We start from the raw sequence: 23,615 nt of genomic DNA, 5'->3' as shown, positions 1-23,615 counted from the left end.
ATTGATGTAAATATGAGCCCTCAACGCGGTTTCCCTCATATAATGCAGCACTTAGTAGTGGTACAGACACAATGGGGGGAATTCAAATGTTTGAAAAGTCGGTTGGGTGTCTGTTTTTTCCTGTCTATCGAATAGGAAAAAAACAGACTCACAACTTGACTTTTCAAACAATTGAATCTCCCCGCAATGAATTAGAAATATCATTCTCTCTCAGGTTAAGGTGGGTACACACTGGCCGATATATCGGCCGTTCTATTGAACGGCCGATATATCGCTGGTCCGTCGGCCAGTGCGTACGGGCGATATGTCTGTGAACTCCGTCGTTCACAGAAATATCGCGTCGGCCCTGCAGCACAGCCGACGGCCAATATGTCTACTGATATATTGGCACATCGCTGTGTGTGTACGGGCGACCAGCCGACCGCCCGTACACAAGCTGCGGCAGCCGGCGGTGATTGACAGCTGAAATGGGCGGGCGGGAACCAGTTCATGACATCAGTCCCAGACGGATCGGGCAGTGTGTATGCACAACACACTGCCCGATCCGTCCATAGATATATCTGCCGATCAATTGATCAGCAGATATATCTATCAGTGTGCACCCACCTTTAGAGTTAGAGCCGGAAACTAAAGTGATAGATTTGGATGCATATATAATAGGAGGAATTTGGGGGAGTTCTCCCAATTACGGGGAGAGAAGACCACACACCCCATATCCGCACACATATTCAAGTGCTTGAACGCAATATCTGGCCCCGCACCAACCACATAATGTATCCCTATCCCACCAACTGCCAATCCCACCGCGAAAGAGATATGAGGCAGATGCATTAAGCCTGGAGAAGTGATAAAGCAGTGATAAGTGCAAAGTGATAACACACCAGCCAATCAGCTCCAATATGTAAATTGACAGTTAGGAGCTGATTGGCTGGTGCGTTAGCGCATTGCACTTATCACTGCTTTGTCACTTCTCCAGGCTTAATACATCTGCCCCAAAGCAGCAACCAATCAGCTCCTAACTGCCATGTTACAGGTAGTGCTGATTGCTCATACTTTATCTCTCTCTAAGCTTTGATACATCTTGTCCCTTGAGAGAGTGTAGGACAGTGAATGGTGTGCGTTCAGAGATTGGGGGACCTCAGAAACCAATGCTGGGTCCTGTCTTGTTTAATGTATTTATTAGTGACATTACGCGGGGTGCACAGTTGACGGTATCTTATTGCAGGTTATATAGGGATAGCTCAGAAAGGGTAATACGAATGAGCAGCAATTTCTAGAAAAAAAATAGGAATAATGGGGGTCATTCCGAGATGATCGCTAGCTGCCGTTGTTCGCAGTGTAGCAATCAGTGTAAAAAATGGCTAATCTGCGCATGCGTATGCACTGCAATGCGCACGCACGACGTATAGGTACAAAGAGCATCGTGGTTTTGCACAGTTTCTAGCGAAGCTTTCTGTCGCATGGTCGAACGCAGGAAGATTGACATGAAGTGGGCGTTTCTGGGTGTCAACCGACCGTTTTCAGGGAGTACTTAGAAAAACGCAGGCGTGTCAGGGACAACTCAGGCGTGGCTGGGCGGGTGTGTGACGTCAAAAGCCGTCCCCCCGTCGTTAGAATCAACGCACACGAAGAGTAAGTCCAGGGCTGGTCTTGTTTTGCACAAAAAGATTTTGCAGGCGCTCTGCTGCACAGGCGTTCGCACTTCTGCAAAGCGAAAATACACTCCCCGGTGGGCGGCGACTATGCGTTTGCACGTCTGCTAAAGACTGCTAGCGAGCGATCAACTCGGAATGACCCCCAATAAATGTAATACATCAAAATGGAAAATATTAAATGAGAGACAGAAATAAAAAATCAGAATAAAACGGAAGGTAATGTCAGAAGTGATCAGAGTTTCAGTATCAGATGCTATGAGGGTAACAAGCCACAGGGGGTAATTCTGAGTTGATCGCAGCAGCAAATATTTTAGCAGTTGGTCAAAACCATGTGCACTGCAGGGGAGGCAGATGTAACATGTGCAGAGAGAGTTAGATTTGGGTGGGGTGTGTTCAAACTGAAATCTAAATTGCAGTGTAAAAATAAAGCAGCCAGTATTTACCCTGCACAGAAACAATATAACCCACCCAAATCTAACTCTCTCTGCACATGTTATATCTGCCTCCCCTGCAGTGCACATGGTTTTGCCCAATTGCTAACAAACTTGCTGCTGCGATCAACTCAGAATTACCCCCAATGTTATTATTGAAGTGTTACCATTAGCGACTACATCAGAAGCGTTTTTTGTTAATCGCTAACTTGCATCTATGGAGACAGAGAGAGGATCCTGCAGAACAATCCTGGCTGGGTCAGACACGTACTCAGCGGCTGGTAAGAGCAGGAGGGGAACTATAAGACGCTTTACAATACAATAAAGACTTGTTGCCGTGTTAAATGTGGCTAATCGAACATGGCTGTGCTTACATTAAGCTCTGCGGCAAATGCACTTGAGAATTGAGGGCAGGAAAACATTTCAATAGAAAAGGAGGACGAGGGACAGAGACTGCAGGAAGGGGGGGGGGGGGGGTAGGGGATTGGGAGAGAGATCGAGATACAGAGCGACTCGCACCAAACAGGCACATGAATATGTCAGACATACAGTATAGACATCCGTAGACACTTCAGATGAAAGCGGTTCATGGGAATACAAAGCGGTGGTATACACAGGTTACGTCTGAGTAACGGCATCAGATTGTGGAAACTACACGCGCCAAACCGTCAACGGCCCTCTGATCCAGATGTTTAGCAACTGTAAGGGTACAAGCAACATGGGGTATAGGGCCCAATTTCTATTTGCCACCTCAGGAAGGTGCGAGCATAAATATGGCCGCCCATGTTATTCACGGCCATCGACACAAACAATTGAATACTGTAGCTACCGTCGGTTTAGCTGCCAACGAACACATGAATCTCCCCATAGTAGACTTGGGTCCCATCCACAAGATATCTCATTATGGTAGGCAAATATTTCAAACTACAGAAAAAAATAAAATAAATCCAAAATACTTCTTCTGGTCCTGAGCATCCGTGATATGTGTCCTCAGCACAAACAGACTGCTGAGCAACCCTACCTTAAAGGGTTTATAGTCACGGATTCCGTGGTGCTCTGTTCCGATCAATGAGCCACTCCGTCCTGCTTTTGGACAGTACACAAGGTAACAAGGGTCAAAGAAGACTTAAATATTGAATCAACAGCAGGAACCTTGACCAGTACAACAGGAGCCAACCCTGTCCTGACATAGAATGTACTAATCAATGAGATTCCCCTAACCCTGGTCCGGTTCCCACAGTGGTGTACCCGCCTGGATTGGGCTCCAGCATATATCCCTTAGCCTCCCCCAAGTCCCCGGGATGGTACAGGCACTTTGTGGTGTGGGCTCCAGGGGATACGGTCATTAGTTCGACACCACTTAGGTCAACAGTCATTAGGTTGACCACTATTGGTCGACATGCATTAGGTTGAGAGGGTCATTAGGTCGACATGTGCTAGGTTGACAGTCAAAAGGTCGACATGCGTTTTTCACAAAAAAAAAATCAATTTTTGAACTTTTTCATGCTTTACAATCCACGTGGACTACAATTGGGCACGGTAACCTGTGCCGATTGCAGCGGTAGCGTATCAAAGCACCTTACCCGAAGCCATGCGAGGGGAGACACGGTGCACTAATTGGGGTTCCCCGTCACTTAACGAAGAAAACGACACCAAAAAAAGTAAGAAAACATGTTGACCTAATGACCCTGTCGACCAATAGTTGTCAACCTAATGACTGTCAATCTAAGTTGTGTGGACCCAACGACCCAGCTCCAGGAGGTACAGCTGCCCTTCCCATTTGCTAGGTAATAACATCTAATGCAAATAATTAGTTGTTCATGTCTTTTCTAGAGCTGACTGACACAACATGGCTGACTTCTTGTGGAGGTAGTCCCACAAAGTTTTAAGAGTAGTGTACCTCTGGTTGGATGTCATGATAACCCCAAGGCAACTAACAGTTCTGGCTTTAAGGATATCCATGTTTCGGCACAGACGGTTAAATAAAATGATTGGGGTACTAATTAATTCCTCTGTGTCCAAGCATAGAAATTCTTAAAACCTGTACCCCTAGGATGCGTTGAGGACAGTGGGGCAGATGTATTAACCTGGAGAAGGCTTAAGGAAGTGATAAACTAGTGATATGTGCAAGATGATAAAGGCACCAGCCAATCAGATCCTAACTGTTAATTTACATACTGGAGCTGATTGGCTGGTGCCTTTATCACCTTGCACATATCACTGGTTTATCACTTCCTTATGCCTTCTCCAGGTTAATACATCTGCCCCTGTATTTGACACCACTGAACCAGGGGACAGCTATTTTAGGGGACACATTGGGAACCTAGATGGGACTACATGGCAACAGAACTGTATTATATCATATTTCAGACCCACATCTAGGACACCTGAACAATAAATGACCGGTATTACATTACTTTGGGTAAGGAGGGCATGACAGGAGGAATTAACCCGTATTTTCAACATGCACTGAACTCTGCTCTTAGAGCCCGATTCAGACCTGATCGATGCTGTGCGAATTCACACAGCGGGCGATTATCGAATGACTGCGCATGCACCGCAATGCGCAGGCACGATAGGGTGGTGCGAAAATTTCGTTCGCACGGGCGTTCGCAAGCTGATTGACAGGAAGAGGACGTTCGTGGGTGGTAAGTGGATGTTTTCTGGGAGTGTCAGGAAAAACGCAAGCGTTCCCAAGCATTTTCAGGGCGGGTGTGTGACGTCAGCTCCGGCCCCAATCAGCCTGTTTGTATCGTACTGTAGGAGTAAGTCCTGGGCTACGCACACACTGCACATGCTGGAAAAATCATTCCATGGTGAGTGAGTTGCGAATGGATTTGCGGCTGTCCGCTGTCTGGTGGAATTTTTGCACGGCGTACACACGCAATCGCACACTTGCACGGGGCGGGATTTCACTCTCCATGGGCGGCGGCTATCTGATCACAGACCTCTGCAAAAACGCACAGTAGCGATCAGGTCTAAATCGGGTCCTTAGCACAGGTATCTAGAAGAAAATCTGCATCTCTTTCTTGCCGATTCTACAAAAAAAAACCATTTCAATACAGTCAGGAGACCTCACCCCTCCCGGCACGGCAGTACACAGCTGAAAACAGTGCATCAACTTCACCAAATGGTATATAATGTTTGCCGATCAGAATTCAGAACATTTCCTACTCTGCTGTTCTGTTCCAGCATTGTCATCATCTCACACAGCCCAGATATCGCACAAACGGTCTGTGTCCTTGACAGCTGAAAGGGGACACATGCAGTACCCAATTCTCTCCAGCAGAGGTCCCCGTGCAGTGAGATTAGCTGGAGCACAGCTGACAAAATACACAATAACTATGAATCCAAAATAATTCTAAAAATAAGTGAAGCATGACTACTACAAACAGAAGCCGTTCATTTGGGTGGGTCTGGGTGTGCAGTTTAAAGGAACGCTGACCATTTTTTAAAGCCTAGTAATTTAAATTACAAAAAGAAAAAAAAAAATGCTGTTTTACAAAGGTGAACAAAATTACTGAATTGACAAAACAATTGGATTTTAATGTTCCACAACATCTGCTGCTATTTCCTGTTTCATGTTGCAATGGCAAAAAGCTTTTCCAGTTTAGATCTACGTTACTTGTGAAATGTAGACCCCGAGATGGAATCTAGATGTTAACCCTTTTGCTTACTGATGCAAGTCAGGTATTGTTTGATAATGTAATAATGAACCCATTGTAATGTGTCCGCTGACTACAGGGAGACTGTATAATGACAGACCCCCAACAGCACAGTGAGAACCGGACATCTGCACATCACTATACACAAACGTACAGTACAAGGAGGGGTGGGGAAGATGATATGAAAAGAGAAGAGAGGTGGAATAATGTGAAGGTATAGATCTGGAGACGGTAAAGATGAGGGATAGAGGAAGTGGTGAGAGGTGTATGTAGAGGAAATGGAGAGCCAGAGGTCAATGTACAGAGAAGGATGGGAGAGATGGTAGAAAGAAAAATGTAAAAAATGTGCGTAAAAAGATGGTAGGAGAGAAAGCCGACGGAAGAGTTAGAGCTTGCAGAGCAGTGTAGGCATGGCAAGTGATGGCGCAGAAGAGGTAGAAAGAAGGTGATGGGGAAACAGATGTAAAGAAGAGAGAAAGGGTGTCAAAGAACTTGGCTGTATAGAGGAGGTGGCAAGATGGGAGGTAGAGGAGGTGGAGAGAGAAGAGGTAAAAGAGATGGAGAGACGAGAGATAGAGCAGGTGGAAAGATGAGTGCTATGCTGCCCATACACCTAAAGATTTATTGTCAGATCTGGCTGGTTGGAATGAAAACCTGGTAATGGATGAGAGCAAATGACAATTGACCATTTGCTCCTACATGCCGTAAAACTGACAAAAAGGGTCGTTCAGATACATTGGTTAAATCAAATGGATTTAACCAATTTCACTGATTGCCATTTTTGTCTGTTTTCCGGCGTTTGGGAGAAAATGGTCAATTATCATTTGCTCTCATCCATTACCAGGTTTTCATTCCAGCCAGCCAGATCTGACAATAAATAGGTGTATGGCCAGTTTATGAGAAGGTGGGGAGACAAGAGGTAGAGGGGGGTGGAGAGATCAGAGATAGATGAGGTTGGCGATGAGAGGTAGAGGAGGTGTAGAGGTGAGAGGTGGTGGAGAGGCGAGAGGTGGAGGAGGTAGAAAGACAAGAGGTAGAGAAGGTAGAGAGATGAGAAGTATTAGAAAAGGAGAGACAAGAGATTAAGGAGGTGGAGAGATGAGAGGTAAAGGATGTGGAGAGACGAGAGGTAGAGGAGGTGGAGAAATGATAGGTAGAAAGATGGCAGATAGAGTAGGTGGAGAAATAAAAAGTAGAGGAGGTGTAGAGATGAGAGGTAGAGGAGTTGGAGAGACAAGAGGTAGAGGAAGTGGAGAGACGAGAAGTAGAGGAGGTGGAGAGATGAGAAGTAGAGGAGGTGGAGAGATGAGAAGAAGAGGAGTTGGTGAGACGAGAGGTAGAGGAGGTGGAGAAACAAGAGAACTAGGAGGCAGAGAGACAAGAAATAGAAGAGGCGGAGAGATAAGATGTAGAGGAGGTAGAGAGATGAGAGATAGAGGAGGAGAGGAGACAAGAGGTAGAGGAGGTGAAGAGACGAGAGATAGAGGAGATGGACAGATGAGAGGTAGAGGAGGTGAAAGGATGAAAGATGGAGGTGGGGAGAGAAGAGATCTAGGAGGTAGAAAGACAAAAAACAGATGAGGTGGAGAGACAGAAGGAAGAGGAGATTGAGAGACGAAAGTAAAGTAGGAGAGGTCAGCGGTAGGGGAGGTGGAAAGATGGGAACTAGAGGAGAAGAAGTGATGTAATATAGAAATTGTGGAGAGATGAGAGGTACAGGAGATGGAGATGTGAGAGATAGAAAAGGTGAGCTGGAGAGATAGGAGATAGAGGACGTGAAGAGATGAAAAGATGGAGTTAGAAGAAAAGGAGAAGAGGTCAAGAGATGGGGTTCAGGGAAGAGGTCGAGAGATGGGGTTAGTGGAAGAGGTTGGAAGATGGGTTTAGTGGAAAAGGTCGAGAGATGGGTACAGGGGAAGAGGTTGAGTGATGGGGTTAGGGAAAAAGGCTGAGAGATTATGTTAGGGGAAGAAGCTGAGAGATGATGTTAGGGGAAGAGGCTGAGAGATGATGTTACGGGAAGAGGTCGACAGATGGGGTTAGGGGAAGAGGCTAAGAGATGGGGTTAGGAAAGAAGGTGGAAAGATTAGATTTTCAAAGGAGTTGGAGAGATGGGAGAGAGTATGAGGAGAGGTAAGGGATAGATAAGTTGGAGAGATAGGGGTCAAAGGAAGTGGAGAGATGGGGCTGAAGACAAGGAAAGGAAACGGTTGCAAATTAAGGCAGAGAAATGAGGTAATATAGGAGATCTATATATGGATTTATAAGAGGAGGTTGAGGGTTGGGGCTAGGAGTGGAGGATGAGTGATTAAGTTAGGATAAAAGGTATATAGATGCAGTCAGGAGGAGATGTCATATATAGATGGAATTTATACATGGGAGACAAGAGAGAGAGAGGAGAAATGGGGTTCGGAGAGGAGGAAGATAAATTAGACCAGGAAACAAGGTGGAGAGATATGGTGAGGAGAAGTGGAGGACATGGAACATAGAGGAATTGGAGAGATGAGACATAGAGAAGGAGGAATAATAATAATAATCATTATTATTATTGTTGTTATTATTATAAAAAAATATATATAATTATTTTATTTATTTATTTATTTATTTATTTAGATTGTTCCAGAAGGGTTCCCCAACACAGTACATAGTGGATAGAACATACATCAATATTGCAGTTACTTACAAGTGACCAGCTTTACAATTATACATAATTATAATCTACACATTGTATAACTACGAAGAGACCGCAAAAGGAGAGAGGTCCTCGCTCACAAAAGCGAATATTCTAGAGGGATGGGGAACAGAGATGGAGAATCGGTATATTCTGATACAGTATTTGGAGAGATGGGGATAAGAAACATTGTGGAAAGTAGAGGAGGTGGAAGAGATGAGATGGGAAATAGAGGCATTATTATTGTTTATTTACACAGCACTGTACAGATAGTTTATCATTCATATCAGTTTCTGCAACCTTGAAGCTTTCAGTCTAAATTCCCTAACATACAAGCATACACACGCAGGATCATATTTGTAAATGTCAAATTAACCCACCAATATGTTTTTGGCGTGTGCTAGGTATCCGTAGCCCCCAGAGGAAACACACGCAAGCGTGGAGAGAACACAAAAACACCACACAGACAATGCCCTGAGAAATGAACTCATGACCTTAGTGATATGAGAAAGTAATGTTGACCACTCTGCCACTGTGCTATCTTAGTTGGAGAGATGGGTGTTAGAAGTGATGGAGAAATGAAATTAGGAGAGGAGTTGGAGGCATGAGTTTAAACAGAAGTTGAAGAGATGAGGTTATAAGAGGATGTGTACAAGATGTAGAAAAGGGGCTAGCAGAGGAGTTGGAGAGATGGTATTAGAAGATTATGTGGAAGGATTGGGTTAGTGGATGTGGAGTGGATGAAATAGAGAGATGGAGTGGGAGAATGGGTTTTAGGAGAGGAGATGGAGAGATAGGGTTAGGAGAGGAGATGGGGAGACATGGTTAGGAAAGGAGGTGGAGTAGATGGAGAGATGGGGATAGAGGAGGTGGAAAAAATAAGACTTTAAACCTACCGGTAAATCTTTTTCTCGTAGTCCGTAGAGGATGCTGGGGACTCCGTAAGGACCATGGAAAATAGACGGTCTCTGCAGGAGACATGGGCACTAAAAAAGAACTTTAGGTATGGGTGTGCACTGGCTCCTCCCTCTATGCCCCTCCTCCAGACCTCAGTTAAAGAAACTGTGCCCAGAGGAGACGTACAGTACGAGGAAAGGATTTTGGAAATCCAAGGGCAAGATTCATACCAGCCACACCGTATAACTTGGGATATACGAACCAATCAACAGTATGAAACACAAACAGTATCAGTCCAAGACTGATCCAAACTGAAACATAACCCTTATGTAAGCAACAACTATATACAAGTCTTGCAGGATGTTGTCCGCACTGGGACGGGCGCCCAGCATCCTCTACGGACTAGGAGAAAAAGATTTACCGGTAGGTTTAAAATCTTATTTTCTCTTACGTCCTAGAGGATGCTGGGGACTCCGTAAGGACCATGGGGATTATACCAAAGCTCCAAAACGGGCGGGAGAGTGCGGATGACTCTGCAGCACCGAATGAGCAAACATGAGGTCCTCCTCAGCCAGGGTATCAAACTTTTTGCAAAAGTGTTTGAACCTGACCAAGTCGCCTCTCGGCAAAGTTGTAATGCCGAGACGCCTCGGGCAGCCGCCCAAGAAGAGCCCACCTTCCTAGTGGAATGGGCCTTTACCGAATTCGGTAACAGCAATCCAGCCGTAGAATGAGCCTGCTGAATCGTGTTACAGATCCAGCGAGCAATAGTCTGCTTAGAAGCCGGAGCGCCAACCTTGTTGGCTGCATACAGGATAAACAGAGCCTCTGTTTTCCTAACCCGAGCCGTTCTGGCCACATAAATTTTCAATGCCCTGACCACATCCAGGGACGCGGAATCCTCCACGTCCCTTGTAGCCACAAGCACCACAATAGGTTGGTTCATATGAAAGGAAGAAACCACCTTAGGCAAAAATTGAGGACGAGTCCGCAACTCAGCTCTATCCACATGGAAAATCAGATAAGGGATTTTGTGAGACAAAGCCGCCAACTCCGACACTCGCCGCGCCGAAGCCAAGGCCAATAACATGACCCCCTTCCAAGTGAGATACTTCAATTCAACTGTTTGAAGAGGTTCAAACCAGTGAGACTTAAGAAACCGTAACACAACGTTAAGGTCCCATGGAGCCACCGGAGGCACAAAAGGAGGCTGTATATGCAGCACCCCTTTCACGAAAGTCTGGACTTCAGGAAGAGAAGCCAATTCCTTTTGAAAGAAAATGGATAGGGCCGAAATCTGAACCTTAATGGAGCCTAACTTTAGGCCCAAATTCACTCCATTTTGCAGGAAGTGGAGAAAACGGCCCAGATGGAATTATTCCGGAGGAGCAGTCTTGGCTTTGCACCAAGACACATACTTCCTCCAGATACGGTGCTAATGTTTCGATGTCACCTCCTTCCTAGCCTTTATCAGAGTAGGAATGACCTCCTCTGGAATGCCCTTCTCCGCTAGGATCCTGCGTTCAACCGCCATGCCGTCAAATGCAGTCGCAGTAAGTCCTGGAACAGACAGGGCCCTTGTTGTAACAGGTCTTCCCTGAGAGGAAGAGGCCACGGATCTTCTGTGAGCATTTCCTGCAGATCCGGATACCAGGTCCTTCGAGGCCAATCTGGAACAATGAGAATTGTCCGAATCCCTCTTCGTCTTATGATTCTCAGTATCTTTGAGATGAGAGGAAGAGGAGGGAACACATAGACCGACTGAAAAACCCACGGTGTCACCAGTGCGTCCACTGCAACCGCCTGAGGGTCCCTTGACCTGGCGCAATATCTCGGAAGTTTCTTGTTGAGGCGTGAAGCCATCATGTCTATTTGAGGCAGTCCCCACAGACTTGCAATCTCTGCGAAGACTTCCTGATGAAGTCCCCACTCTCCTGGATGCAGATCGTGTCTGTTTAGGAAGTCTGCTTCCCAGTTGTCCACTCCCGGAATGAAGACGGCTGTCAGAGCGCTTATATGACTCTCCGCCCATCGAAGAATCTTTGAGGCTTCTGCCATTGCCACTCTGCTCCTTATGCCGCCTTGGCGGTTTACATGAGCCACTGCGGTGGTGATGTCTGACTGAATCAGAACCGGTAGACCTCGAAGTAAGGTCTCCGCTTGACGAAGGCCGTTGTATTTTGAATCTGTAGATGAGACCCGGACCACTTGTCCAGAAGGTCCCACTGAAAAGTCCTTGCATGGAACCTGCCGAATGGAATGGCATCGTAAGACGCCAAAATTTTTCCCAGAACTCGAGTGCAGTGATGTACAGACACCCTGTCTGGCTTTAACAGGTCCCTGACCAAGCTCTGAAGTTCCTGGGCCTTTTCCATCGGAAGAAAGACCCTCTTTTGTTCCGTGTCCAGAATCATGCCTAAGAAAGGCAATCGGGTCGTTGGAACTAACTGTGACTTCGGTAGATTGAGAATCCAACCGTGTTGTTGCAACACCCTCAGGGAGAGTGACACGCTGTCCAGCAACTGTTCTCTCGATCTCGCTTTTATCAGGAGATCGTCCAAGTATGGGATAATTGTGACACCATGCTTGCGCAGGAGCACCATCATTTCTGCCATTAATTTGGTAAAAATCCTCGGGGCCGTGGAAAGCCCAAACGGCAACGTCTGAAATTGGTAATGACAATCCTGCACAACAAATCTCAGGAACGCCTGATGAGGTTGATATATGGGGACATGAAGGTATGCATCCTTTATGTCTAGGGACACCATATAATCTCCCCCTTCCAGGCTTGCGATGACCGATCTGAGCAATTCCATCCTGAACTTGAACCTCTTTAAGTATAGGTTTAAGGATTTTAAATTCAGAATGGGTCTGACCGAACTGTCCGGTTTCGGGACCACAAACAGGGTTGAGTAATAGCCCATCCCCTGCTGCAGCAGTGGAACTTTGACCACCACTTGTTGAAGGCACAACTTTTGAATTGCTGCCAAAACTACCTCCCTCTCTGGGGAAGAAGTCGGCAGTGCCGATTTGAAAAACCGGCGAGGGGGCACCTCTTCAAATTCCAGCTTGTACCCCTGGGAAACAATGTCTATTGCCCAGGGATTCACCTGAGAGTGAACCCAGACCTGGCTGAAAAGACGAAGACGTGCCCCCACTGGAGCGGACTCCCCCAGCGGAGCCCCAGCGTCATGCGGTGGATTTAGTAGAAGCCGGGGAGGACTTCTGTTCCTGGGAACTGGCTGTAGATGGCAGCTTTTTCCCCTTGCCCTTACTTCTGGCAAGAAAGGAAGATCCCCGAGCTCTCATGGATTTATGCGACCGAAAGGACTGCATCTGATAATGTGGTGCTTTCTTAGGCTGTGAGGAAACATAAGGTAAAAAAGCTGATTTACCTGCAGTAGCCGTGGAAACTAGGTCCGTGTGACCTTCCCCAAACAATTCCTCACCCTTGTAAGGCAAAACCTCCATATGCCGTTTCGAGTCGGCATCACCCGTCCACTGTCGGGTCCACAGTGCTCGCCTGGCAGAAATCGCCATAGTGTTTGCTCTGGAACCCAGTATGCCCACATCCCTCTGAGCCTCTCTCATATAAAGGACCGCATCCTTAATATGGCCCAGGGTCACGCTATTACAGCGCTACAGACCCAAGCTGACGCTATTGCCGGTCTGAGCAATGTACCAGTATGTGTGTAAATTGACTTCAAGGTAGTCTCCTGCTTGCGATCAGCAGGATCCCTGAGGGTTGCGGTATCCTGAGACGGCAGCGCCACCTTTTTGGAAAGGCGTGACAACACTTTGTGCACCCTTGGGGAGGATTCCCACCGTATCCTGTCCTTGATCGGGAAAGGATACGCCATAAGAATCCTTTTGGGAATCTGCAGTTTCTTGTCTGGAGTTTCCCATGCACTTTCAAATAACTCATTTAATTCAAAAGAAGGTGGAAAAGTAACCTCAGGCTTATTTTCTTTAAACATGTGGACCCTTGGATTAGGTACAGCGGGGTCATCTATAATATGCAGTACATCCTTTATAGCAATAATCATATAATGAATACTCTTTGCCAATTTTGGCTGCAACCTCGCATCATCATAATCGACACTGAATTCAGAATCCGTGTCGGTATCTGTGTCTACTACTGGAGAAAGTGGGCGTTTATGAGACCCAGAAGGCCCCTGTGACATAGGGAAAGGCAGGGCATGACCCCATGCACATTCCCTGGACTCTGCTTTGTCCAAACGTTTGTGCAATAAATTTACATTTGCATTTAAAACATTCCACATATCCAACCAGTCATGTGTCGGCGTTGCCGACGGAGACACCACACTCATGCACTCCACCTCATCCCTAGGAGAGCTTTCCGCCTCAGACATGCCGACACGCACGTACCGACACTGCACACACTCAGGGAAATTTCTAATCTGGAGACAGATCCCCCACAAGGCCCTTTGGAGAGACAGAAAGAGAGTATGCCAGCACACACCCAGCGCCAATAACCCTGGAAAAATTACCAGATATAGCGCTCTTTTTATATATATACTGCGCCAAATATGTGCCCCCCTCCCCTTCTTTAAAACCCTCTGTCACCGGTGATCAGCAGGGAGCTTCTCAGCGTGTGCTGTGGAGAAAATGGCGCTGGTGAGTGCTGAGGAACAAGCTCCGCCCCCTCAGTGGCGGGCTTCGGTCCCGCTCTTTTATACAAACTGGCGGGGAATTCTCATAAATAACACAAAATAAAGTGTATATATCTATATAGCCAGTCCTAGAGGTATAACATTGCTGCCCAGGGCGCCCCCCCTGCGCCCTGCACCCAACAGTGTGCGCTGTGTGTGTTGTGTGGGAGCAATGGCGCTCAGCGGTTACCTCGGTGAAGCTCTGAAGTCTTCTGCCGCCTCTGAAGTCTTCTGTCTTCCTATACTCACTTCTATCTTCCGGCTCTGCGAGGAGGACGGCGGCGCGGCTCCGGGACGAACCGCATGGGGAGACCTGCCTTCTGACTCCCTCTGGAGCTAATGGTGTCCAGTAGCCTAAGAAGCAGAGCCTAGCATTTAAGTAGGTCTGCTTCTCTCTCCTCAGTCCCACGATGCAGTGAGCCTGTTGCCAGCAGGTCTCCCTGAAAATAAAAAACCTAACAAAATACTTTTCTCCAGGAAACTCAGGAGAGCTCCCTGTAATGCACCCAGTCTCCTCTGGGCACAGTATCAAACTGAGGTCTGGAGGAGGGGCATAGAGGGAGGAGCAAGTGCACACCCATACCTAAAGTTCTTTTTTAGTGCCCATGTCTCCTGCGGAGCCCATCTATTCTCCATGGTCCTTACGGAGTCCCCAGCATCCTCTAGGACGTAAGAGAAATAGTGTTAAGAGGGAAGGTGGAGGAGATGAGGTGCAGACATAGGGATAGATGAGTTGTAGAGATGGGGGATCGAAGAGGTGGAGAAATTAGGTTTAGGAGAAGAGGTGGAGAGATGGGGTCAGGAGAGGAGGTGGAAAGACGGGGTCAGGAGAGGAGGTGAAGAGATGGGGTCAGGAGAGGAGGTAGAAGAGACGGGGTCAGGAGAGGAGGCAGAGAGATAGGGTCAGGAGAGTAGGTAGAGAGATGGGGTCAGGAGAGGAGGCAGAGAGACGGGGTCAGGAGAGGAGGCAGAGAGACGGGGTCAGGAGAGGAGGCAGAGAGACGGGGTCAGGAGAGGAGGCAGAGAGATGGGGTCAGGAGAGGAGGTGGAGAGACGGGGTCAGGAGAGAAGGCGGAGAGACGGGGTCAGGAGAGAAGGCGGAGAGACGGAGTCAGGAGAGGAGGCAGAGAGATAGGGTCAGGAGAGGAGGTGAAGAGATGGGGTCACGAGAGGAGTTGGAGAGATGGAGTCAGGAAAGGAGGTGGAAGAGACGGGATCAGGAGAGGAGGTGGAGAGATAGGGTCAGGAGAGGAGGTGGAGAGACGGGGTCAGGAGAGGAGGTGGAGAGACGGGGTCAGGAGAGGAGGTGGAGTAGATGAAACAGAGAGATGGGGATAGAGGAGGTGGAGAGATGTCAGTAGATGGGATGGAGAAGATAAGGCACATGGATAGGGATAGATGAGCTGTAGAGGGGGATAGAAGTAGAGAAATAGGGTTTAGGAGAGGAGGTCCAGAGATGTGGGATAGAGGAATGGAGAGATAGAAATTGAAGGGGTGGAGGTATGGGTTTAGAAGAGCAGGCAGAGAGATGTGGGATAGAGGACTGGAGAGACAGAACAGTAGGGGTGGAGAGATGGGATTAGGAGAGCAGGCAGAGAGATGTGGGATAGAGGACTGGAGAGACAGAACAGTAGGGGTGGAGAGATGGGATTAGAAGAGCAGGCAGAGAGATGTGGGATAGAGGACTGGAGAGACAGAACAGAAGGGGTGGAGAGATGGGATTAAGAGAGCAGGCAGAGAGATGTGGGACAGAGGACTGGAGAGACAGAACAGAAGGGGTGGAGAGATGGGATTAGGAGAGCAGGCAGAGAGATGTGGGACAGAGGACTGGAAGAGACAGAACAGAAGGGGTGGAGAGATGGGATTAGGAGAGCAGGCAGAGAGATGTGGGATAGAGGACTGGAGAGACAGAACAGTAGGGGTGGAGAGATGGGATTAGGAGAGCAGGCAGAGAGATGTAGGACAGAGGACTGGAAGAGACAGAACAGAAGGGGTGGAGAGATGGGATTAAGAGAGCAGGCAGAGAGATGTGGGACAGAGGACTGGAGAGACAGAACAGAAGGGGTGGAGAGATGGGATTAGGAGAGCAGGCAGAGAGATGTGGGACAGAGGACTGGAGAGACAGAACAGTAGGGGTGGAGAGATGGGATTAAGAGAGCAGGCAGAGAGATGTGGGACAGAGGACTGGAGAGACAGAACAGAAGGGGTGGAGAGATGGGATTAAGAGAGCAGGCAGAGAGATGTGGGATAGAGGACTGGAGAGACAGAACAGTAGGGGTGGAGAGATGGGATTAAGAGAGCAGGCAGAGAGATATGGGACAGAGGACTGGAGAGACAGAACAGTAGGGGTGGAGAGATGGGATTAAGAGAGCAGGCAGAGAGATGTGGGATAGAGGACTGGAGAGACAGAACAGAAGGGGTGGAGAGATGGGATTAGGAGAGCAGGCAGAGAGATATGGGACAGAGGACTGGAGAGACAGAACAGAAGGGGTGGAGAGATGGGATTAAGAGAGCAGGCAGAGAGATGTGGGACAGAGGACTGGAAGAGACAGAACAGAAGGGGTGGAGAGATGGGATTAGGAGAGCAGGCAGAGAGATATGGGACAGAGGACTGGAGAGACAGAACAGAAGGGGTGGAGAGATGGGATTAAGAGAGCAGGCAGAGAGATGTGGGATAGAGGACTGGAGAGACAGAAACAGAAGTGGTGGAGAGACTGGGTTAGGAGAGCAGGTGGAGAGATGTGGCAATGTTTCTGGAGGTCATGTACTATTCGTGCTGTAAAGATTAAAAAGGAGTTTGCAAAACACCTTTATTTATCCTAGCCAAGTAAACCTGATAGTGAATGTTCAAGCAGCAGTTACTTCACATGCAGTTCTGTAATTTAATAAATAACTCCAGGGGGGTCCGGAATGCGCATGCGCGATGGCCTCAATGCGCGTGCGCGACGCTGCCCGGTGACAGAGGTCGCCGGGTTACGTCGCGACCTACGAAGGAAGCTGTTGCAGAGCCGACCGCAAAGAAGATTGACAGAAAGAAGGTGTACCTGGGTGAATTCGGAGCGTTGGAGGCCGTTTTCGGGGAGTGGAGTAGAAAACACACGCGTGTCCAGCAGAACGGAGGGCGGATGTCTGTCGTCAAAACCGGCTCCAGCATCGCTAAGATCGTCGCACAGCGTAAGTATGTCCAGGCCTAGTCTAGTTTAGCTTGAAATTTTTTTAGCTTAGCAGGGCTGCACAAGCGATCGCAGCCCTGCTAAGCTAAAATACACTCCCCCATAGACGGGTACTAGTTGATCGCAGCAGCAGCAAAAAGTTGCTGGCTGCGGTCCACTCGGAATGACCACCCATGTGGGTAATTCTGATCTGATCGCTAGGCAGCGATTTTTGCAGCCCTGCGAACGCATGTGTAGCAGAACTGCACAAACTGATTTTGTACAGTCTCTGCGTAGCCCAGGACTCACTCAGCCGCTGTGATCACATCAGCCTGTTCAGGACCGGATTTGACGTCAGACACCCTCCCTGCAAATGCTTGGACACGCCTGCGTTTTTCCCAAACACTTCCTGAAAACGGTCAGATGACACCCACAAACACCCTCTTCCTGTCAATCTCCTTGCGATCGCCCGCGCGAATGGATCCTTTGCACAAACTCGCCGCAGACCGGCGAACCACTTTGCAGCCGTCCGTCACTTCTACGCATGCGCAGTTTGCCTCTGATCGCCCGCTGTGCGAAAACGCACAGCAGCGGTCAGTTCTGAATTACCCCCCAACTACTCACATTAAACCACAACACAACAGAAATAATGAATTCAAACTGAGAGGGGGGAAAAAAACACTTCTACTAATTCAGAGTTCATCACTTTTTCTGGCTCATTTCATGTTTCATGAAGTGAATCACAGCTGTGTAACCATTAATTCAATTAATAAATGACTGTTTTAAATCAGCAGAGCCTAGAACGTCTCTCCTTCCAGACAAACTGTTACTGTAATCCACCCGCCTCACCCAAACACAGCGCGTTCATTTCTTGCATCACAAACATTTTGATACTTTAAAACATATACGGTATCAGAGCAAAATTCCCGATATACCACACACTGTATGCAGCCACACAGAAAATCATAATTATCAGGGAAAACACACAAAGGAAGAATGATATATTCAGAAGAGGGCATACAGTAAGAGTCATAAATCAGTGTTATAACAGAATGTCACTGACGCCGGTGCCCACCACAGCCTCCCTGCATCACAGGAGATAAGAGCTGCCCCTAGTCTGGCGTGGAATAATGATCTTTTAGGATGTCTAATAATAGATCTTCCCTGCACCAGTAATTAAACAGAGAAAGGAATGAGCAAGAGCGTGTTTATGGATTTTCTGTGATAATCCGAAAGTCCCAGGGGAATTTCATGGGTCACCGCTTGCCATTGTAGAATTCAGAAATCTATACCCATTCTGCCAGCAGTGGGGTGAGATATCACAGGGCGACACTCTCCTCTCCCACTATAAGTGCGGTCAGCTGACCTAAGGTAGGAGAGGCTGATGGTACACCAGAACACCTCAACAGAAGCTAGGTGACCCATCGTGTGACTCTTGTCTCATTGGGAGATGTTTCACCCCTCTGGGGCTGCCAGTACAGGCTGCGATTCCTGTAGGCAGCCATTCCCTGCCTTTTGTGCAGTCCATTCCGGGTTCTATGGGCTGCAGCCTATGCAGTCCATAGAAGCTGGGGTTTTGAGCATGTGCAGTCATGCCACCTCTTGTGTAGGTTTAATTTGGGTAGAATTTTGTGGGTTGGGGGTACTTCCCGCCAGGGACTTACCCTAACGCCCCACATGAGAGCGCATTAGCCCCCCTCATCCATGCATGGATTTCTGGGAAAGTCACAATCAGATTCAAGTAAAGATTGGTCACAGATTCAGGTAAAGATTATGTGTCACTCAGAAGGGGGGCAGAAATAATAGTCGGGGGTAAATAGGCAAAACTCTCTCTATTCTCTTTAACACAAGACTGTAGCTGTTACTAGTTATTGTTATACATTCCATATATCTGTAAATGGTACTAGTTACTGTTACTTAACCCAGGATCCGGTCTCCAGGTCGACAGTAACTAGATCGACACTATCTAGGTCGACCACTATTGGTCGACAGTAACTAGGTCGACAGGGTCTCTAGGTCGACATGTTCTAGGTCGACAGGTCAAAAGGTCAACATGAGTTTTTCACAATTTTTTTCTTTTTTTGAACCTTTTCATACTTAACGATCCACATGGACTACGATTGGAACGGTAATCTGTGCTGAGCGAAGCGGAGCGAGGCACCTTGCCCGAAGCATGGCGAGCGAAGCGAGGGGACATGGTGCACTAACTGGGTTTCCTGGTCACTCTACGAAGAAAATGACACAAAAAAAAAACATTAAAAACTCATGTCGACGGTTTCACCTGTCGACCTAGGCCATGTCGACCTAAAGGCCCCGTCGACCTAGAAACCCTGTCAACCAATAGTGGTCGACCTAGACACTGTCGACCTAGTTACTATCTACCTTCCATACCACACCCACTTAAACCATACAGTATATCCCCGATTGTTACAATATATGTCATACAGCTGCTACTGCTATATAATCAATGTATCTGTGACTGTTACTAGATACTGTTATATACTCAGTATAATGTCTATGTTACTAGCTACTTTGTTATATACCTTAACTTACTATTCCATAATCAGTATTTCTCTCAATGATAGTAAATACGCCATATAAGAGACTGTTACAAGCTACTGTTAGATACTGTACTTAGTATATATACTATATATATATATATATATATATATATATATATATATATATGTATATATGTGACTAGTTACCATGTTATACTCCAGATATCTGTCATTGTTACTAATACTGTTATTTAACCAGTAAATCCATGTTACTAGCTGTTATCTTCTGTATGTCTGTCAATGTTGCTAGTTACTGTTATATATTTCTGTATATCGGACAATGTTACTTGTTACCGTTATATATTATTTTTTTCTGTCAATATTACTAGCTATTGTTATATACTCCATATACACGGTCGGGTCACATTATTATGACCACCAGGAAGCTGCAGTGACCATTAGTTTGCTTCGCAGCAGGGTTCACTGAACTGTTGCTTTAGACACACGTCTGGTGGCCCGCAGGTTCATGTTGACGGCTAGCTGCACCAATGTAGCGCGTCGGTCGGCCCTCACAAACCTTTGTAGCCGACGTTCACCTCTCACATCAATATATATATATATATATATATATATAAATATATATCATTTTATTTTTTTACACAGTGGTCAGTTTGAGTCCCTGCACAGCTTTCTCTGCTTAGGGAAGAAAGCTGTGCAGGAGGCAGCACATCGCAGTGAGCCCTCTGATAACGCTGTCTCAGGACAGCGTTATTATCACAGGGCTCACTGCAGTATTTTTTGACATTTCTTTTTTTGTACATTTGGTTAGAACGCATTTTCCAATATAACTATGGGAAATGCGATCTGGTAACTACAAAAATAGTGAATGAAAGGGTTTGGAGCAATTTTTCATGATAACGACTGCAAAAGACCTTTAATACATTCAGGTGATACTAAAATAATGTGAAATGGGTGTGAAAATACTCCTTTTCACATTATTTTAGTAAAAATAATGCTAATAAATCTGCCCCATACGTCATATATCTATTAATGGTATAAGAATCCTTTATAAGGACACCGGCATATAAAATGTTTAGTTGCCCTTTAATGCTTACCTGGCCTCTTCTCGTGTTGTTTGAGGGCCTTATGCAGTATCAATCGCTTCTGTGATGCCATCACATTTGGGCAGGGCCCATTTTGCGCGCATGCGGCCCAGGAGATGCAATCACATCACAGTGATGCAAACGCCTCTGCCGGATTGATAGGCAGAGGCGTTCACGGGGCGGTTAAGGGAGGCGACACATTATTGCGGGTTCATGGCAACGAAAACACGGGTGGGACTAGGGCATTTTCGACGCGGCTACTGTTATAGGAAAGATGACGCCGGGGCGCTTGCCTTTGCAGCCAGGCTACGCAGGCAGGGGTCACAGCGCTGGGCGTCACTTAGCATGCTGGATGGCCTTGCCCTGTACTGGGCGGCCCATTGCATGCGATCGCATGCAGTTGCAGTTTTGCTGAATAAGGTCCTGAATGTAAAGGTAAGTTCAGCAGAGTATTAGTGTGAGTTGTAGCTAATCTCAAACCCAACCTTCATGGAACGGCTAGACCCAAATATAATCTCATCTTGGGAACCAACATTACTATTAACATACAGAGACAGCGCTACATTGCATTGCATACTTCCAGGCTGGGTGCAGTCTGCAGAGCATCATCTGATTACTTGCAGAGAGTACAGAACGTACTCCCATGCTCCAGGCTTCTGTACTTTCCTGCTGGTAGGAGGGTGACCCACCGCCGGTCACCATACCGACGTCGGGATCCCGGGCGAATGCAACAAAGCCTTTGTGGACCCGGTGGCGAGCTGTGCTAGCCACAGTTTATATTCCCACTCTATGGATGTTGTGGACACCCACGAGTGGGAATAGTCCCTGTTAGTCAGCAAGCCGACTGTCGGGACTGTAAGGAAGCGGGATTCTGGCGTTGTTATTGTGACTGGCGGTCTCCTGACCACCGGTCACGATACTACCTTCCGGTAGGAGAATGTTGCATACTGCACTAGAAGTTCTGATCACTGTATTATTGGGTCAGTTAGCTTATATACTATGGCCCTCATTCCGAGTTGTTCGCTCGTTATTTTTCTTCGCATCGCAGCGATTTTCCGCAAACTGCGCATGCGCAATGTTCGCACCGCGCCTGTGCCAAGTAAACTTGCTAAGAAGTTTGGTATTTTACTCACGGCTTAACGGAGAAATTTCTTCGTTCTGGTGATCGGAGTGTGATTGACAGGAAGTGGGTGTTTCTGGGCGGAAACTGGCCGTTTTATGGGTGTGTGCGAAAAAGCGCAGCCGTTTCTGGGAAAAACGCGGGAGTGTCTGGAGAAACGGGGGAGTGTCTGGGCGAACGCTTGGTGTGTTTGTGACGTCAAACCAGGAACGAAACTGACTGAACTGATCGCAGTGTAGGAGTAAGTGTGGAGCTACTCAGAAACTGCAAAGAAATTTATATTCGTAATTCTGCTAATCTTGCATTCGCAATTCTACTATGCTAAGAAACACTCCCAGTAGGCGGCGGCTTAGCGTGTGCAATGCTGCTAAAAGCAGCTAGCGAGCGAACAACTCGGAATGAGGGCCTATGTACATACAGTAATACAAATGGGAGCGAGCTGCAGGATGCAGACAGCATACGATGCAGGATATATATTCTGACAGGAGACCATTATGGAAAGGGCCAAAAATTCCTGGGTGATTCCTAATTTTTCCTCATTTACTATATACATCCTATTATGTGTAATATTCATATACAGTAGTGTTGTCATGTTAGAATCATACATTCCATACAGATGGTGATTAAGGGGGACATTTACTAAGCAGTGATAAGAGCGGAGAAGTGAGCCAGTGGAGATATTTCCCCATCAACCAATCAGCAGCTCTGTATAATTTTATAGTATGCAAATTATAGATGTTACTTCAGTGCCGATTGGTTGATGGGGCAACTTCTCCACTGGCTCACTTCTCTGCTCTTATCACTGCTTAGTAAATGTCCCCCTAAATGTACTGACACAGTAAAAGTACATCTCCTATATAACAGCCCAGGTCTGTCACTCTGTGACTGTGTGGATAACGCTGGGCGTGGCTAGGAGCTCTCATTGGGTTAGCAGCAAGTTTATCACACACAGGGGGTCATTCCGACCCAATCACATGCTGCAGTTTTTTGCAGCCGTGCGACTGGGTCTGGAATGCGCATGCGTTGCGGACGCAATGCGCAGGCGCATCGTTGCCCGGCGACGGGGAACGTCAGGCAGCGATTGTTCTAACAGAGATTATGATCGCAGCGGTGATCGCAAGGTGACTGACATCAGGAAGGCGTTCCGGAGTGGCAACTGACCGTTTTCTGGGAGTGCAAAGGAAAGCGCAGGTGTGTCCAGGCGTTTGCAAGGCGGGTGTCTGACGGCAATTCCGGGACCTGACAGGCTGAAGTGATCGCAAGGGCTGAGTAAGTTCAGAGCTACTCAGAAACTGCACATAATGTTTTTGTACAGCTCCCCTGCACAAGCGTTCGCACACTAGCACAGATAAAATACACTCCCCCATAGGCGGCGACTATCTAATCGTACGGGCTGAAAAAAGTTGCAGCATGCGATCAATTCGGAATGACCCCCCCAGTCCACAGCTGATTGGGCGAGAAAAGCCCTCCCACACAGGTTACATCCAATGAGAGGCTCTGCCCTTTGGCTGCTGTGTGTTCCCAGAGCAGTATTAACAATGGGGTTGATGGAGCTGCAGCTCCAGGTCCACATCCCAAAATAGGCCCACTGCACCTGCAGCAACACACTCTCCAACAATTTACACATAAAAATCGCTACAAATTCAAAAGTGGGCGTGGCCAAGGGTACAGAGCCGTGGTAACGCCCCTTTTCCTATACTTTCAATGGAAGTTTGGAGAGCCAGAAATCGGTACAGACCATATAAAA

General features: G+C 47.2%; 1 protein-coding gene across 1 annotated transcript in view; it reads right to left on the bottom strand.

Annotated features, from left to right (window-relative positions):
• The window catches only part of NRXN3 (neurexin 3), a 376,989-nt gene that overhangs the window by 210,028 nt on the left and 143,346 nt on the right, over nt 1-23,615 (bottom strand). The window lies entirely within an intron of this gene.

This window comes from Pseudophryne corroboree, chromosome 12, assembly GCF_028390025.1.
Source record: "Pseudophryne corroboree isolate aPseCor3 chromosome 12, aPseCor3.hap2, whole genome shotgun sequence".
NCBI lineage: Eukaryota > Metazoa > Chordata > Amphibia > Anura > Myobatrachidae > Pseudophryne > Pseudophryne corroboree.
The sequence above is the reverse complement of the archived record's forward strand: the minus strand, read 5'-3'. Positions and strand labels throughout refer to the sequence as shown.